The sequence below is a fragment of the Panthera onca genome, chromosome E1 (assembly GCF_046562875.1).
Source record: "Panthera onca isolate mPanOnc1 chromosome E1, mPanOnc1 haplotype 2, whole genome shotgun sequence".
NCBI classification, from domain to species: Eukaryota; Metazoa; Chordata; class Mammalia; order Carnivora; family Felidae; genus Panthera; species Panthera onca.
In genome coordinates, this window is record NC_138352.1 from 47,658,324 (window position 1) to 47,676,750 (window position 18,427).

Below are 18,427 nucleotides of genomic sequence, written 5' to 3' on the forward strand. Positions count from 1 at the left end.
GAGTAGCTGTTTCTCAAGAGTAGCTGTTCCATTTTATTTCTTTAAAAAATTATGATGCAAATAAGGCACAATATTAATGTATATGCTGGGTAGTGGGTTCATGAATGTTATACTATTCTCTGCACTTTCCTATATATTTGAAATTTGTGTAATGTAAACAAGTTAAAGAAATAATTCTAGAGGCACCTGGGTGGCTCATTCAGTTAAGTGTCTGACTTCAGCTTAGGTCATGATCTCACGGTTTGTGAGTTCGAGCCCCACATCAGTCTCTGTGCTGACAGCTCAGAGCCTGGAGATTGCTTCGGATTCTGTGGCTCCCTTTCTCTCTGCCCCTCCCCACTCTCTCTCAAAAATAAGATATTTAAAAAATAATAAAAAATAAATAATTCCAATAAATATATAATACTATAGTTCCCATTAAAAATAGCAGAAGGAAAAGAAAAACACTATTCTGGAATACCATGTAAAATGAGTGAATGAATAATGAATGTTCACAAATGCCTAACTTTGCACAGAGAACAGCTATAGATTACCTGTTGTGATTGATCAGTGTTGTTTTATGTGTGTTTTTTTAATTGGGGGACTAAAAGTATACCTGTCCTTAGTTACTAGTAAGCAACTGAGGAAAGAACAAACTATATGGCATCATGGTTAAAACATCTGGGTAAAGATCAGATTCCCACAGTGATATTTTTCACAGCACAGAACTAATTTGGTTTGTGGATTCCCAAGATAGAGTCATGGTCACAAAAGCTAGCTTTGGAGTCAAAAGATCAGGGTTCTAGTCACTTTAAGAATTGGGGAGATCATTTTAATTTTTTAAACCTACTTACTCAACAGTAATATAAAAATAATACCTATCTCAAGGATTTGCTGAGAGGATTATACAAATAATACAAATGAAAGCACTCTGTAATGTGAAAGTGAACCCTTATGGAATGTATTCTCTCAATAGTTATTGCTCAATTCTATAGCTGAGTTGAATTTAATCTGTCTCAATGGCTGTCCAAATCAGTTTACTTCTATTTGACTTGTACTGTTGAACATTTGCTCTTATTAAAATGCTCAAGAGTTTTGCCATGCTAGGGCAGTGGAGAAAATAAAGAGGGTGATGACGCTGTTACTGGGCTCCAAAGCTTATAAAATAATAACCTGTAAGTCAGTTAATAATAGCCTAAGCCTGCTGAGTACTCATTATGAGCCAGAAACTATGCTAAGTGTTTTCATTTAATCCTTCCAATACTACTCTGAAATCAGTTCCATTATAATCTCCAGGTTTTAAGTGAAGAAACTAATGTTTAGAGAAATGAAGGAACTTTCCCATGGTCACATGGGTAGGTCAAAGGCAGAGCTGAGGCTTGGAGTCAGTCCTATTGGGTTCTAGAGCCTACTTTCTCATACCTACATCTTCTATTACCAACATAGGATCGATAGACACAAAACAATGAATGTAGCTGCAACTCAATTATATCCACTCCTAGAAGACTTTTTATGAACCATTCTAGCCATAAAACTATAACATTTAGTACCGGAAAAGGATTTAGATATTGCCTTTAATTTGTTCTCGCTTATGTATTCATGTACTCAATTGTTTGATAAATACTTATCATTGGTAAATATTTATCAAACAAGTGAGTACATTAATAGATAAAAGGATAAGTTAAAGACAATATCTGAATCCTCCTTAAGTGTGATCTTTTATGTTTTTATGGCCGTAACAGCAATTGGAGGGTACAAAGTTGTGAGATGCCATCCTCATGAACACATGAACAATTAGTTTGAGAAATTATTTTATGTGATATATATCTATATCTATCTACATCTGTATCTATATTCCAGCACTTTAATTTTATGGTACCAGTACCATAATGTCCTGATGACCACAACTTTGTAATATAACTTTGAAGTCTGGAATTGTGATGCCTCCAGGTTTGTTTTTCTTTTTCAAGATTGCTTTGGTTATTCAGGGTCTTTTGTGGCACCATTTTTATTTTATGAGAGAGAATTAGAATAAGAGAATTAAGGCACACAGAGATAATACTTTGGATAACAACTTGGTGATTCAGTTAGTCAAACCATATTGTCACAGACCCATACAGACTGAAGATCCCTAGTCTATATACTCTGCTAAAAAATAAGACATACAAACCCGATGTTAGGGAAGATGGGTTTATAATTTTACCTAATGGGACATATACTTTATGTCAACTTTCTTAAAATTGACTGTTCAGAAAACCGGGTGTTTAAATCCTGGAAGGGGGTCAGAGAATAAGTTGCCAACCATCTTCCTTCCAGTAAAGGGATTCCAGAGATGAGCTGGAAGTATTGTATTTCCAAGTCCCTTCCGCTGCCCTGACTAATCACTGCAGGGGACCTGAGGTCAACACTAGGGCATTTCAGACAAAAGTTTAGGGTTTCACTTGGGCTGTGGCCCCCAGATTACACTCTGATACTCATCAGCATAAACACCGCTGCCCTTTTCTTCTGTACACCTGGGATCCTCTCGCAGAGGGCAGCTCTCAAGTCTGGGTCAGAAGCCTACCTGTCTTCTCTGGGAACGTAGACCAAGTCCTTGGTGAATTCTGCCTGCTTAACCTAGGCCAGTTCTACCTGGGCAAAGGCCTCATTTGCATGGCCTCTCCTTGCCACCATCTCCCTACGGTCGTGTGTCCATCAAATTTGTTTGGAAGTTTGAAAACCTTACACTGATACTACTTTCTGTCCTTCAAACCCCTCATACAATTGCTCAATAGTTTTTGCTGTTTGTACTTTCCACATAGCTTGAGTTTGTTCACTTCTTTCTATACACACTGCCCACTCCGGCCAAGGCTACCATCACTGTTCCCCTGACTGCCCAGTGTCCTTCCCACCAGTCGGTAAGACATCCACTCCCCCTACAGAGAGACAGGGAGTGCTATATTAAAATGTGGTGTCCACTGCTCCTGTCACTCCTCTCCTGACAACCGTCCACTGGCTTCACATTGCATAAAACAACATTAAGAGTTCTCACCCCCCCTTACAGTGTCCCATGCCTCCCTCTGACTAGACCTTCCTGTGCCCCCATCCCCATCTTCCCCATTGTCCCCTCACTGTGCTCCAGCCTCCGTCCCTCAGTGTCTGCGGTCACGCCAAGTGTCCCCTGAGCTTTTCTCTGTCTCAGCTGCTCTCCCCACACTCCCCACTCATTCTCATCTGTCAGGCATTAGCCCGAATCTTTTTTCTATAGAGTCTTCTTTCCCAGCCTCTTTTATGTGCTATCTCAGCCTTTGCCTTTTTTTCCTGTACAAATTTGATTTCCACTTGTGCTGGAACCTGCAGGAGGAAAACAATAAAAAGTAAGCAAATAAATGCTAATTGCTTTCTAGCACTGATCTTGATCTGTAATTAGTTGAGCATCTGTCTCCTTCATCAGAGCATAAGTTCAACATCTAGACCTGTCCATCCCCCTCACCACTGTGTCCCTAGTTATTAGCATACATCTGGTATATAAATATCTGTTGAGTGAATTAGTAGAATTCTGTTGATCTTCATATATATATATATATATATATATATATATATATGTATATATAATAAATAATACATAATAATATATAATAAATCTATAAATCTATATGCATTTATATACATACATACATTGTATGTATATACATATATTTTGTTGATCGTATATATACATGTGTAATATATGCATACATATATATGAATGTATATTATAAACTGACCACCTTACTAAATTCTTTCATTAGTTCCATTCATTTTTTTAAAGTTTATTTATTTTGAGAAAGAGAGTTGGGGGGGGGAGGGGCAGTAAGAGAAAGGAGAGAAAGAGAATCCCAAGCAGTCAGCACAGAGCCCTATATGGGGCTCGAACTCACAAACTATGAGATCACAACCTGAGCTAAAGTCAGCCACATAACCAACTGAGCCACCCAGGCTCCATTCATTTTTAAATTGTTCTTAGTTTTCTACATAGACAATCATATTGCCAGGGGAGGCAAAAACGTTAAATTCACCTAGCTTTTTCAATAGCTATACAATTATTTTCCTTCCCCATGTTATTAAATGGACTGAAACAGTGGTTTTCAAAATGTCTGAGGAGAGACTTCTGGCTCCATCATCGGACAGAGGGCAAACTAGCAGGTGTAGCTCCAGCCCCCCCTTCCCTGCTCCACAAACAAGAGCACTAAGTTTTTGTTGGTTTTCCTCACTGGAGCTCTGAAAGGAAGTTTGTGAAAGGAAAATTTAAATTACATCTTCACTATTCTTGAGTTCTTAATTTTGATTAATCCTCAAAGTCCTATAAACATTGAAGATTGGCATTTAGCTTTAGGGAGAATAGCTTGACTTGTGTTCCTCTCTAAGATACATATTTGTTTTCCTTTAAAAGTCTCCATTCTAACAGAAAGTTTAATGTGCCTTTTATGTCCAGGAGTTTTGCCTGGTTATACCAAGGCACGTGTTTAATTTATTTTCAATGAACCATTTTAAAACTTCAGACTCAAATATTTATTTAGCTCAAAAATTTCTTCTTCCGTTGCTTTTATTTTTGCTTGTGTTCTCATGGTTCCAGCTCCTGTTATGGAATTCCTGCTTTGCACTAACTACACCTTTCAGACTCCTTATTTCCTATCTTTTTCTCTCATTATTTTCAATTAATTATTATTACCTGTGAGCCTTGAGAAAACGCTCTGGTTTACCTTCAGCTTCACTAATTGGGCTTTTCTCAGTGTAATAGAGGACATTCCTTCCTTCACTGGGAGTTGAACATGGTAAATCTATTTCTAATTTTCACCCAGTTTTTCCAGACCTCAGATTTTTCCTTGTTCATGGTGCCAACTCTCATTTTTGAGATGAAATATCTTCATGAATTTTACTGAGAAAAAGACTTTAAGTCTTTTAAAAATGTTCACTCTTTGCTTATGATAAATATATGTTAATACGATTTAGTGGAAAAGCATATTCAGTACAGGAAATGGAAACCGGAAGTAGAAATCGTTGACTATACAGTATATGGAGACCTTGGGCACTGATGTATCATTTTTAGCCCCTGATATTGTTCATGAAGTATTATCAATTTTTGCTTTAGCTTCTGACATATCTTCATGGAGAATATGGGCCATAAGAGAAATTTTTTTTTTTAAAACACAGCAATAAGAAAAGCTGAAATCAAACTGAATGTGTACTTTATAAATATTTATAAAGGCATTATGGGACATCCTTGCAATGGAATACTATGTAACCATTACATGGTCCATTTTATTGACATTGAAAGATGTTTGCTGTAAGCAGTACTAAAAGCAAGTTTGTAAAAATTATATACAGCATAATCCTATTTTTGTAAGACAAATAACATACATCTTATGTAGAGAAAATAGAGTAAAGATAAAACACAATCTTGACAGTTCCATTGAAGATGAAGTTGACATTTGATTTTTATTTCCTACTTGTTTTTATCCCCATTTAATTTTTACATTATGAATAAGTTTTCCTGGTGTTGTTAAAAAGGAAAAAAGAAAACACCATGATTCTTTAAAGTGGCGATTTGTGTGTTAGGACTTTCAGTCACACGCTGAGGGAAATTGTGATCCTTTTGTTTGAAATGGTAAAATTTGCTAATGTAATACAGACCTTCAGCCAGTAGAGGGCGCAGAGGTGAAAGAGCTAGTGTGTAGCTGGTTTGAATGGTTTCATAACCTGAAAGTTATTTTGATTTTCTTTTCACTCATGTATCCAAGAAAATTTCAAAAAGATCATAGACACATAATTGCAGTTTGGCTATCACTTATGTTACAAAATGTTCGGCATTTACATTATGTGGAGAGTCAAACGTGTACTCCCAGTGGGTAAAGGAAATTAAAAATAATTGAGTGTCTAGCTTATGCCAGGCATTGACACATACTTTATATATTGTAATCTCCTACGTAAAATGTAGTTTGATAAATTCATCAGACATTGCAGACAGATTAAAACATCCTAGAGAAGGTTTTAATTTTTTTAAGCCCACAGAGTTTAGAGTTATTGACAAAATCTCACAGCTACAGACCACTGTATAGTTTATTAAATGCTTGCAGATTTATTATTTTATTTGATGCAACATCCTGTGAAATAGACCCGTTTGTTCAAGATGAAGAAACAAACAAGTTAAGTGGTTTATGGAATGTGGTGGCAAAGTTGGAATTTCTCCCAGCTGGCTCTGTGAGTCTGGGCATACTGATTCCACCGTGCTGTTTCTCCAATAATCTAGAAATCTTCAGACATAAATAACACCTTGGCCTCACTGAAGAACCAAATGATATGAGCAGTAGTTAATACCAATATGAATCAAAAAAATTTTTAGTCCTTTTTTTTATATAGGATTTGACATTATAATTCCCATTATAATTAATCTAGGTTTGGTGGTTTCTAAATACCAGTTTGGAGACATGCAGTTCAAAATGTGAAAAGGAAAATCAGTGTGGTGAGATTATATCCTGGATTTTTTGGTTTTGAGCAATAGTACCCTTTCTTTCAAGAACCAATCATAGTTATGGATGATGGTGGTCTTCTTATTTTCTTTCTTTATTTTTTTTCCAGTACTTGTTTAGCAAAACAAGTTTGAAATCCTAGGTCAGTCTCTCCCTACCCGCTAGATTTGTTTACTCACCTGAGTCCCCAAGGAAGCACCACTGTTGGTCAGCAATGAGCAATCCTAGACTGTCAGGCTACAGCAAGTTGCCAAGCTTCTTAATAAAGTCATCAGGTAAACTAATAGAGCAGTGCACTCACACGGCAAGTTTTCCAAAATTCTCAAATAGGAACATGTTAGTGGCTAATGAGCACCACATATTTTCTCAACAGCTGTCTTTTTACAAACACATTCTGGTAATCTGCCTAGGAAGTTTTTAAAAGAAAGTTGTAAGAAAAAAAAATGTAAGGAATAGAATAGAGCTATTTTCAATTTGCATGAAACAAATTGTCCCTTGGGGGTAAAACAAAACAAAACAAAACCCTGTTCATCCCTCTAAACCATGTGCTACTGTGGACATAGAAACACAGAGCTCACTATTCTAAAAAAATTCCTCACCTCTTTCAGATGAGACATCCTCAAACCCTGTTGAAAGGAAATTATTTTTTTGAAAGGAAATTGTTAATTTAAGCTTAAAGAGAGGATCATGAAGTATATAAAAAGATGGAAAATAAAGATTAGCTGTGATGCACTAAGAAAGCAACAGAATGATTCAGATTGACTTCTTGAGGTAGTCAGAACCTGCAAAGAAAATAGTAATGAGTGAGTGACTTAATCTGTTCAGGCTTCACTGTTTTCAAGTTTAAAATGAAAGAGCTAGGGGGTGCCTGGGTGGTTCAGTCGGTTAAGCCTCCGACTTCAGCTCAGGTCATGATCTCTCGGTCTGTGAGCCCGAGCCCCGTGTCGGGCTCTGTGCTGACAGCTCAGAGCCTGGAGCCTGTTTGGGATTCTGTGTCTCCCCCTCTCTCTGCCCCTCCCCCACTCATTCTCTCTCTCTTTCTCTCTCTCAAAAATAAATAAAACTTTTTTTTTTTTTAAATGAAAGAGGTAGGCTAGATGATTTGCAAGCCCCCTTGCAGACTAAAAGATAAGTGTCTGGGACCTTCTGACTCGTTTGTATAGAATTTTACAATTTGTAAGTGTTTTTGCAACTTCCATGTTCAGAGCACGAAACGGTTAACGGAAAGCCCTGGCCAGCTGCAGCTGGAAGGGAGTTGATGGTGGCAGAGTCCACATTTCCCTGCAACAGGGGTCCTCGTCAGCTGAATTCAATCTGGAAACTAATTCTTTCTGCTAAAAGAAGGGAGCAAGATACATAAACCAGCCCACCACAGTGCTGGGAGAACACACAGGCCACAGCGATGGCCTGCCCAGAATATAAAAGAAAGTCATAAAGAAGGGGGAGAGAGAGAGGGAGGGAGCCCTTCTTGAAGATAATAAATAACTGGAGAGGTATTTCGTAGGGTATATTGGGGAAAAAAATCATCCTTCAGAGTGGATGAGTCTCTCTTCTAACACTGTGAATTCTGAGCAGTTGCAGATGCAAAACCTGCTTAATTTCCTATCACTGACATTAAAGGTCAGCATACCAGGAAGCAGCCATCCCAGAACAAAGCAGAAGAGAACCAGAACCAAATGAGGGAAGCCGAAGCGCAGAGACGCTACCCGATTTGTCCACAGTCACAACATTTTAAGCAACAGAGCCGACCAAGATAAGCTAAAGTCTAGGTCTTCTGATATCTAACACTCAAAGTTACGCTACACAGGGAATACATGTTCTATGTCTACTATGCATCAGGTGCTATGCTTTGGCACAGGGGTCACAAGAATGCATTTTTTACAGCCCCTGCACTTGAACTCTCAGACTCTCAGAGGAGATAAACAAGCAAACAGCTTACTTGCCACATAATTTGGTGAGGACTATACGTAAGTAGAGCAGTGTTCTTTTTTTTTTTTTTTAATTTTTTAACATTTATTCATTTTTGAGAGAGTGTGAGTGGACAAGGGGCAGAGAGAGAGAGAGAGAGAGAGAGAGAGAGAGAGAAGACACAGACTCCGAAGCAGTTCCAGGCTCTGAGTTGTCAGCATAGAGCCTGACATGAGGCTGCGAGATCATGATCTGAGCCAAAGTTGGATGCTTCACTGACTGAGCCACCCAGGTGCCCCAAGTAGAGCAGTGTTCTTAATCAGGTATAGTTTTGCCCCTAGGGGACACTTGGGCAAGGTCCAAAGACATTTTTGGTTCTCAGCTTGGGGGCTGCTACTGGCATCTAGTGGGTAGAGGCCAGGGATGCTGCAAAACATCGTACAATGAGCAGGTCAGCCCCTCCACAAAAAAGAATCATCCAGCCCCAAATGTCAAACATGCCCAGCTTGAGAAACCCTGGCTTCGAGCAGGTGGGGACACGGCAGAAGGGCACGGATGCCTGCCTGATCTGAAGATGGGGAAGGGCTCATCTGTCGAGGGGATGCTGGAGATAGTTGGGAAAGAGGAATACACATCATCTTGAGTCTCCACAAGTAGGAACCAACAGGTCATAAGGAACATGAAAAAGTGCGTTGTAGTTGTAACTCCTAATTTGATCCAAGCCGGAGCTGAGGCTGGGGAGGAAGGGGCTGGTTCGTGGGAGGTGGGAGGCTTTGTATATCCTATTGAGGTTCCACACCTTCAATGAAGAGACATCACTGCTGGGTTTTATCCAGGGGAGTGGTCTGGTTAGGCTCAAACCCTCGATGGCTTGCTATATTAATGTCAAGCAGAGGCTCTCAAACTCCCTTTGGGACACGTATAAAAAAAATGCAGATTCCTGACCTTTTGAGACACACACGTACTTGCACACACACATGAAACCAAAAACCCTGATTCTGTAATGCAGTGCACAGAGCCCAGAAACCCATACTTTTGACAAAGGCCCTGTGCAGTTCCCATGCTAGGAGTCCAAATCCTTGCTGGTGTACAGAATACATTTGACGGTGGTAAGATTGCGATCCCACCACAAAGAAAATAAGAAGGAATTTTAGATACTGTTCTGACCCATACACATGAGAAGCTAAAGTGGGAACACAAGGAATCCATTGAGTCAAGGCAAGTCGCACAGCCAGTGGCACAGCTGCTCCCTCTGGACCCTGTGGCCTGGGAGGGAAGTGGCACTAAGGAAACGCATGCTCCGTGGGACATCCTCTTGGCCGCTTCTGGAGAGCCCAGTTGCTTCTGCAAAACACGTCAGAATTCTCTGTCCCAGAGCCTTGTTGGCATAGCAGTGCCTGCTTCCTGTTCCCAGATACTCACCCTTGGGCTTTCCTATCTGTCCGTGCTAACACTGGCTGCTCCTGTGCCCTGTCACAGAAAACTGTGGACTGAGGTCTCTGACTTCTGTCATGTCAGTCACCGCAGGGTAAGGCTCCACAAGTAGGAATTCCGACCCCTGCTGCTCAACTTCCAAATTCAGTTTACTGCTCATTGTGTTATTGATCTCGTTGGACATCCCACACTCCCTACTGCGCTGACTTTGGATCAGCAAGAGTGGAAATTAGTGTGTGATCGCTGAAAACCTAGAATTTCTGACTGGAACTGAAGGAACCCTTTTCGGTGCAGCCAGCTTCTGAACCAGATGCCTGTGACTCTGTTCGCAGGGAAATAGATGAATATCCACAGCAAAAGGTCAATGGCTTTGCTGACAGATGCTGAACCAGAGAATTCTTTTTTTTTAAAGAGGCTTCCTACAGCTGTTCTGGTAGCTCGGGTGGTACTGGTAGCTATTTCCCCAAGCTGTCTTGTCTAAGTTCTCGGAGTTTATGAGCCCAAGTAGGATTTATAAAAATAGACTAAAAGGAAAGAATAGTAAAGGATCCACAGACGGGACCCTGAGATCTGACAGATGGGACTCTGAAAGAGAGGAAAAAAGATTCAAATACAAGTTTCATGACTTTCAGCTCATGGCTGTTTTCATCACACAACCAGAGTGGAGAGTCGGAGATGTTAATTTTGTTGTGGAGGCCATCCAAAACCTTACCCTGTGACCCTGGGAAAAAGGATCAAGCCCTGCCAGAGCTGTAAAGAAAATTTTCCAAACTAAGTTCGACTCAGAAAATAAATTGCAAGAAATAAGGGAAGAGAGGTTCTCCTGAGACTAATGAGCCCATCAGGTTGATGGCAGATTGACCGACCCAGTGCAAGTGGCCAGTTGGAGCTGACAGTGGACTTGGTGCCCCTTGGTACAGCAACGGAAGAAACATCGTGTTCTCGTTCTGCGGCCATGCACTGTCTTGGGATCATTCATTTTACCAAGCTTTACAACCGCTTGTACAAAGACAATGATGCCTGTTTCCTGTATCGTTTATTTAAGTAAACAAAAAGGAGACAGCAAGGTACCATCTCCTCCCCGAAGCCAGACTTTAAAATTTTTATGTAAAGAAAGAAAGCAAGAGATCTGTACTCTGCATTGTTCCAGAAGATAAGTTCATAAGATAAATAGTTCTATTTTGAACTCAGTCCAGCTGGGCAAATGGTCCCTTTCCCACTACCCACCCACGTTGTGGAGATCAGATTGTAAATGGATAAAAATGTTTTCAAACAGTTTCTTGAGATAGTCCCACTCTCAATCAGGGGGCCACTGCAGAGTTTCTACGGGAAGGTGATGCTGTGTTTATTCTGGCAAAACAATCACTTCAAAACCCGAGTTTCTTTTGGACTAAGTATAAACTCCTTGCAAGCAACAGAAAGTGTGCGCATCATCTGAACACAGAAACAAGGTTGCATAGGGATTAAGAGGTGAACTTTGGAGTCCAACGGGCATTGACTCTAATCCTAGACTCCAGCATTTTCCGAATGGTGACTTCCCTAGGCAAGTCTCTTAACTTCTTCATTTGTACAATGGAACTATTTCTAACATCTACCTCCCGGGTTATTTGTGAGTGTTAAACGATATTTCATTTCATTATTTCATAAATCTATAAAAGGTGTATAGCATAAAGTAAGTGCTCAAGAAATATTTATGTTTATTAGTGAGTGAAGCCTGTGGCTGGATCCACATGCTACCAACCATCCAAAGAATGCTGAAAAAATGCCAGTAGTCACTGAATAATTAATGTACTTAGCACTAAATATCTGGTCACTCTGAAATAATCTATTTGAATAACGTTCTGAGTTTTCAAGTTTATATCTGATTTAAATGTACAGTCATTCTTTTATTTACCTGTTGATTTACTTGGCAAAGACTTTCTGAGCACACACAATTGCTAACACTATCCTTGAGGATACGGGAGACTCTCCAGTCGACGGGACCTTGGTAAACTCCAATACGAAGACTTGCTTGTGTTGCATGAGGCCCAAACTTGACATTTCTTTATGTTTTTTAACTTAATGCTTATTTTTGAGAGAGAGAGAGAGAGAGACAGAGCGTGAGCAGAGGAAGGGCAGAGAGAGAGGGGGAGACAGAATCTGAAGCAGGCTCCAGGCTCTGAGCTGTCAGCACAGAGCCCGACATGGGGCTAGAACTCACAAACTGTGAGATCATGATGTGAGCTGAAGTCAGATGCTTAACCCACTGAGCCACCCAGGTGCCCCCAAACTTGACATTTATGAAGAAATCCACAGTGGACTTGGACTGCTTTTTTTTTTTTTTTTTTTTTTTTTTTTTTAGCATTAGCTCAGAGGGAACATAAAATTAGTTCTTGGTAAGACGAATGCTGTTCTCCACTTGGGTTATGAGGTGATTGGAACCTCCTACATGCTCTTCTGTGTGAGTAGTACCTTGCGTGGTAGTGATCGATAGAGGAGAAAAACACTTTCATTCCCGGAAAACATCTATGGGGCGCTTTTCTCATGGTGCATGCTTGTACAAAAGGAATTGCTGTTTATGTTCTTGTTTTCACAGAACTTAAAACTGAACTTTAAAATTGGCTCAGTGTATTGTTTGCATACAGTCATTTCAACCAAAGGCTTGAATTGGAATTCTTAAAATATTTACGTTCTTGTTCTATGAAAAAAGTTAGCCGTGTCAAATCATGTGTGCATATTGTATATGTGTCAGCAGCTGTGTGTATCTGTGTGGAATGAAGTAAGTTATAAATTCATTCATAATTTTAGGGGCATATTGACCAGGGAGCTCTTAACCTCATTATTTGGCAATTCAGGAAATGGTTCACCAATTAGTTGGTGGGCAGTAATGTCACTCTCTCCAGCGTCTGTCTGCCTCTCCACCGGAGAAATAGTCAGCTATGCTAACAGAACAAGTGTGTATCCTTCACTGTATACCTGCTCCTTGCCCTGGCCTTCTGTGTCTGACAACAGTATCGATTAGCTAGTAATTACTTAGGCCTTAAAACCTTACAAATCCCTCTCCTTTGACAACCTCCCATGTGGAAAATTCACTGTCGAGCTCTGCTGATTCTGCCCATTATTGTGTCTTCACGCCTGCACGTTATTTCCTAATGTCAGGCCCCTAGCGCCTTTCACCTGGACAATCACAAGGGTTTTCTAACAGGTGTCCCAGTCATAGTCTCCACCTTCTGCATTTTGACTTTCTGCTTGCCTCTCAACACTCTGATGCCAGGCTAATTTGGATAATGCAGAGAGAGCAGACTATGCCATTCTTCTAAAACAAACAAACAAACAAACAAACAAACCACACCGTTCGCATAACACAGTCCCAACTTGACATTGAGGCAATAATCCCACCATAAACCTTCTCCCGTCTTATTTGGACTGCTCTCTGCCTGTCCCATGAGTTCCATAAGTCAGCCACACAGGCTACTCAAAGCTCTCTGCAGAAGACTCCGACTTTCCTGAGCTATGTTTATTTATGTTTATTATTTATGGCCTTTGGCCTAGAATCACCTCCTCTCCTTTCCTACTTGTAATACTCTCAGTACCCATCTGCCATCAAGCTTTCCCTCCCACCTAGACCAGACAGACTTCATTTTCCCCAGCCTTCCCGAAGCAGTTTGGTATTCCCTCCAGTAAAAACATTACTGACTTAGGTTGCCCTATGGCTCTCCTGCCCTGGACTATAAGCTCCCGGATAGCAGAGATCATACTTTGTTTACTGGTTTGTATTTTCTCAACTAGAGCATGGAACAAATCCCTGGCAACTGAAAGCAATACAGTAAATATCAGCAGAACTTAAATGTTCATGAAGGCACAGGAATGGCCTGAGTGACTTCTGAGATGTCCATACTGCCATGGCATCTGGCCCAGACTCCAATGGTACCAGGCCTGTGTCTCAAGCCTACCCAAATCTGATTAGTGACACAGCTCTCCTTCAAAACCCAGATGCATTTGAGTCAATGCACGTGGTTAATCATCCTAGAAGCAATAGATACCCATTTTCAAAGCACTTTTCTAAAACTGAACCTAGTGAGAATATGTCATCCCTAACCCAAGAAAATGGGACTTACTCTGAAGTTAGGGATAGACATGTATTCTAATAAATAATAATAAGCAACAGTAGTCCTCACAGCACAACACAGGAGAAGTAGCTCTTGGACTTGAATCCTGGCCTTGCCTCTTTCCTTTGTAGTAGATCCTGGGCAAGTGCTTAACCTCCTGAGTTTTAGTTTCTCCATTAGTAAAATGAAAATACCTGAGATAGGGTCTGTATTATGGGCGGTGCATATTAGACACCAGGTAAGTGCTAATATGTTCCTCTCCTCTTCACTGAGAGTATTATGTGGGTCAACTCAGAATGAAGGAGTCCAGGCCCTGGAGTTAAATCTGGGAACAGTGATTTCCTCTGAACCTCTGTTTCTCTTTCCCCCAAAATGGAGATAGCAAAAACTACTTGTGATAATCTACTTGACAGCCCTCTTGCCCAAACACAGAGCCCAAAATCTATGGTTTCAACTGTATCTTGGCAGCACTGATCTGCCCATCCCATGTAGGTCATTTTAAGACCGTCACTATGTGACTGAGAGAGGGCCAATTGGGTCATAAGGTATATCCTGCTCTATGAATATGGAACAAAGAAAAGCTAACTGACCCTTATAGGATGTCACAGATTAGTATTTTTTAGAAAATTTTACATGTTGCAGGGTGGTTCAAACTCCCAGCACCGTATTGATGTCGAAGCCTAGAAATTACGTGTTGATTGGGAGTGGAGGGGGGGAGGGTGGTCACACAATGTGCACGTTATATTATGGACAAGAAAAGTGACATTTGTCATCAGAGGTGAGGGGGAGACTGCTTCTGTAAAAAGGCATAGTGGGATCCCACACTACTGAGTATCAAGAGGAGCAGCAAAGGAGTGAGCTCGTTCCAGTCCCTTCCCTTGCCTCCCCTGGACAAACAGGCAAGTATGGTGGGCTTCCTCCAAGCCCCTGAATACATGACCCATAGCCTAGTAGGGAAGGCTGACGTGAGTGGTATGTACCTGTTTGGGAAAATGGCAGCCCAATTTGCTATCACCCTTGATCTTTGAGCTTCCTCATTCTAAGGCTCCAAAGCATAATATGCATAAAGAATTGTGCAAGATACATGGGGATGTATCAGGACCACAGAAGTTTCAGCACACATTTGGATTTTGAAACAAGAAAATAAATTCTCATCTGAGGCTGAAGTGCCGATTAGCTCTTATTGAAGTGAGAGATGATTTACTCAGCCCTCCCTAAGGTCCTACTGTGCCATTTGATTTTAGCAACTCTGGTTTTTTATGTTTATGTAACAAAATAGATAAGAGAATGGTGACCAGGATGTGTATCTAGAAGACGTGTTTCCACCCTTCTATACTCACATGGATTTAATGAGTTTCTGGTAGCTGGAAATTGACCAGCAAATAGTAAAATATATATCTAAGGCATACGCACCATTCCTCTTGGTACCATCAGGTCTCTCTATTTAATGTCCTAGACCTCAAAGAACAGTGCCTGGGGGTGGGGGATGGTGTGGGGAAAGCAATAACACGACCTGTTATCCAAAACGAACACACAAGCACAGATCACTTTCCAAAATGTTCGTGATTTCAGAACATAAGTGCAGACACACCCTTAAAAGAAGCATTGGAAAAGAGAAAAACTGGCCAGCTTCCCGAATCACACTGAATCCAATTGGACTGGGTGATGACCCAGATCAAAGGCATGCAGTGATTGGACAGACAGCCGGAAGGAACTGGCATCTTCAGAGCTGCTGGAAATTAGCCAACTCAACCACACCAAGCAAAAGCAAACTGAAAGTAAATATGGGCCAGTAATTGAATACACATGGGGATGCTCTTCACAAAATGCAAAGTTTGTATGCTCCCAAAGGAGAAATGTCCAGGTCTTCAACAACAGAAAGCCAATGGCAAAATCAGAACGCCACCCCCCCTCCCTTTCCAGCCCAGAGACTGAACCTTGGCTTCTATTGAAGGGAAAAGGGCCAAATCTCCTGTCATGGTGTTCACCATCTGCCCTTCTCTCCTCCACTTCTGTATCCCCTGCACCTAAATATCTTTGTTTCCAATCTGATTTCTAAATAAAATAAGATTTTTTCAAATTTGGGCAAGTTCTTTCCAGAATAACAAGTTCTGCTCCTTATGATGCCTTTGGTGGAAGTGTTACATGTGGTGCAGTGTGGTTTCAAATCCCCAGGACCAGACTGATGTCGAGGCCTGAAAATTACGTGATTAAGAGTTCAGTTCCTCACAGAAGTGATTTTCCAGTATACCATCATTTCCATGGTGCCTTGCCATCCTCTGATAGAGAGCACTGGTAAGACCGCTACTCTGACTTTAGGGAGAGGGTCCACACAAGGAACCACATGTCATTTTCACCACGGATTCTTCTCTTCAATTACTCTTTTTACTTGCGTGTTGCAAGGAAAGAGATTAGTTTACATCCCACCCCCCACACCGCGCACATACTTTCCGAACCCCACACCCGCCTGGAAGTACATAACAAGGTTTACAAATTCTTCTCTGCAGGTTCCTAGCATTGACAGAGGAGTATCAGAAGGGGGGCTTTGGGTAGGGAAAATCTTGAAATCTTGAAAATGAAAGCTTGGATGGGACTATAAAGAGAGTAAAACAAAGCAGGACATTCTTTTCAAACTTGGTTCCCTTTTAAAAAACACGGATTACATTCTCAGAGAGGGAAGCTGAACAAAATGCAGCCGCATTTAAGGGATTTCCTCTCTCCAGTTTTTCTCCGGTCCCTTAATTGTGTTTAAGCCTTGTTGAGTACTTTGTTTACAGTCCCTAGTGTGGTGATTTGCATCCCCCTCTCTGGGTTGCTGTTGGCTGGAGCAGGCAGCTGTCTCAGTCCGATTCTGGCTGGGAAAGGTAAGAATCTTTGCCTTGCTTTTTGAAAGATCTGGGAGAGAAATGTTGAATGCCTACGGCGAGGGGGCAGGGGCGGGGGAGTTAGGGGCAGGGGGCACTGGTTTAATTCACACACTGGACGCTTTCTGAAAAGTTTTCCAAACTTTAAAAGAATCTCCTGGAGCCATGTGTTTTCAAAAGAACCAGAAAGATTCCTCCTCTCTTCTGAAAGGCTTGCAGAAAGAAGACTGGTTGCTTTGTGGATAAGATTTTGCATTTGGGGGCAGGTGTCCCTTTAGGAATTCCCAGGGGCGGGGGTTAATATCTTAAATGCACAGAATGGATGAAGGTAAAAATATTCAAAGACATCAGGCATTGATCACTAGGCATTCTCCCTGAATTTCAATTTGAAGAAGTAAAAGTCAGTTAAAACTGCGTGTGTCCATGAGTATAATGTTAGGCGCTTATTCTTTGTATACAACTTCTGTTTTATCCCAAAGCTTTCTTTGTCTTTGTATTTATCAATACAAATCATCAATTGTCTACTTAAGAGTCTGGAGACACGCATCTGTGTATCTAGGCAGATGTACACTCCTTGTGAAGAATTGGAGGAGAATGAGATGCCTGGAGCCTGGAAAGCCTGAAGAACGCTTTGGTTTATTACAAGTAATGTCAGACCTGCCCATGTTCCCAGCGCACAGACATACTTACTGTCCCTTATTATAGATTCAGTCAAGGGCTCACTGTGGAAAAAGGGTGCCCTCTGGTTTCTCTCTGGTGGAGGTTTGATTCATGTACCTTTGATTTTAGTAAGAGAGGAATATGATGTTCAACAGGGTAACGTGATTTAAGAGCTTCAGTGGGTTTATTGGATTGTTTTGAGAGAGAGACCTTGCTGCTCTTATAAGGAACCCCCCCCCCCCCCAAGCCTCCAATGTATGTGGCCAGTGGCCTTTGTATCACCATTTTCCCAGGGCAGTGTTGACAAGTGCTGAAATGCCCTAGTTCTAAGCATCCTTTATCTTCATCACCAAGCCACAGCATTTCTCCTGGATGATGGGTCTGTTTCTTGGACGCCCACATTTTAAAAATGCAAGGATGGCAGCTATGGGGACCTCCAGATACTCGCCATCCTCAGCACTCTGGGCTCCCTTGACCTCAGGGACTTTTCAACTTTATTTCTTTTGAGATGCAGAAGCCCTCTCTCTGGCTCCCATTCTACAGAAAAGGACTTCTGTTCCCTCTCCCTTTATGACAAAACCATCAAAGGATTTTTACTAGATGCGGGATGCTATGTTAGAACAGAAGTGAGATGCCTGGGAACATCCGAGCCTTGTGCCAACAGTTAAAGAAATCTAACAAGCCAAGAGAAAGAAGGGAACACATCTTTTCAGATAATTGACTTAACACTTATAAATTTACTGTATTAATTAAAAAGAAGTTCTTAAAACTATAGAGACTAAAAAATAGAGGATGGATAACTTTTAGCTACAGAAGTATAGGGATGAACTTATAATAGTGTCCAAATATTATCTCATTTTTCCTCTCAAAAAGACAATCTGGGGCTTTAAAATTTCAAACAGCTTTATCTGTAAAAAAAAAAAAAGTATCAACCTATAAAGCCATTTGAGGAAGAGTGGGATATAGACCTTTAACTTAATTGTTGGGGTGTGTGGTGGGCCAAACC

General features: G+C 40.9%; 1 long non-coding RNA gene across 1 annotated transcript in view; it reads right to left on the bottom strand.

Moving 5' to 3' along the window:
• Positions 1-6,087: 6,087 nt before the first annotated feature.
• LOC132687874 (uncharacterized) overlaps positions 6,088-18,427 on the bottom strand; it is a 113,883-nt gene continuing 101,543 nt past the window's right edge. The window contains exon 3 of the long non-coding RNA XR_009614310.1: positions 6,088-6,280. This is a non-coding gene — a long non-coding RNA (uncharacterized LOC132687874). The remainder of the gene's footprint in view (positions 6,281-18,427) is intronic.